The sequence below is a fragment of the Chrysochloris asiatica genome, unplaced genomic scaffold (genome assembly GCF_000296735.1).
Source record: "Chrysochloris asiatica unplaced genomic scaffold, ChrAsi1.0 scaffold00153, whole genome shotgun sequence".
In the NCBI taxonomy this organism is placed as follows: Eukaryota; Metazoa; Chordata; class Mammalia; order Afrosoricida; family Chrysochloridae; genus Chrysochloris; species Chrysochloris asiatica.
In genome coordinates, this window is record NW_006408671.1 from 458672 (window position 1) to 459748 (window position 1077).

Here is a 1077-nt window from a genome sequence, read left to right on the forward strand (position 1 = left end):
TATATGAAGAAAAACATGGCATCAGGATTGGAGGAAGGCTCATTAACAACCTGTGATATGCAAATGATACAACCTTGCTTGCTGAAAGTTAAGCGGACTTAAAGTATTTACTGATGAAAATTAATGAGCACAGCCTTCAGTATGGATTGAATCTCTATGTCAAGAAAACACAACGCCTCACCACTGGACCAACAAACAACATTCTTATCAATGGAGAAAAGTTTGAAGTTGCAAAGGACTTCATTCTTCTTGGATCAACTATCATCACTCTTGGAAGCCACAGTCAAGAAAACAAATGATTATTGCATTAGACAAATCTGCTGCACAAGAACTTTTTAAAGTTTTGAAGAGCAAAGATGTCAGCTTGAAGACTAAGGTGTGCCTGTCCTGAGCCATGGTATTTTTAATAAACGCAAATGCATGCAAAAGTTGGACAGTGAATAAGGAAGACCGTAGAAGAAATGATGCATTTCAGTTAGGGTTTGGAGAAGAATATTGAAAGTGCCATGGGCTGCTAAAAGAACAAACAGATCGGTGTTGGAAGAATTATAGTCAGAATGCTCCTTGGAGGCCAGGATAGCCAAACTTTGTCTCTTATACTTTGGATATTGCCGCTGGAGAAGGATACCATGTTTGTTTGGGTGGAGGGTCAAAGAAAAAGAGGAAGACCTCCAGCTAGATGGATTGGCAAAGTGGCAGCATCAATGGGCTCAAATGTGGCAACAATAGTAAGGTTGACCCAGGATCAGGCATTGTTTCACTCGCCTGTGCATAAGGTCACTATGAGTCAGTACCGACTTGATGGCACCTAACAGCAACAACATTTAATCCAGTCTAACAAAATTTGGCTTAATAGGTTTCCTGTGTATTCTATTTTGGTAAACTCAATGTCTGAAGGAAATTATTCATTACATCTGCATTTTGATTGGCCCTGCAAATTTAAAATTTTTTATTTGAAAAATGACTTTAATTATAAAATGTAATTTCCACTTTGCAAATTTTTAAATGTTACTCTGTTTTTCATTGTCAGATTAATAGTTTTGTTTAAGAAAAATCAGTAGGTTGATATATAATTAT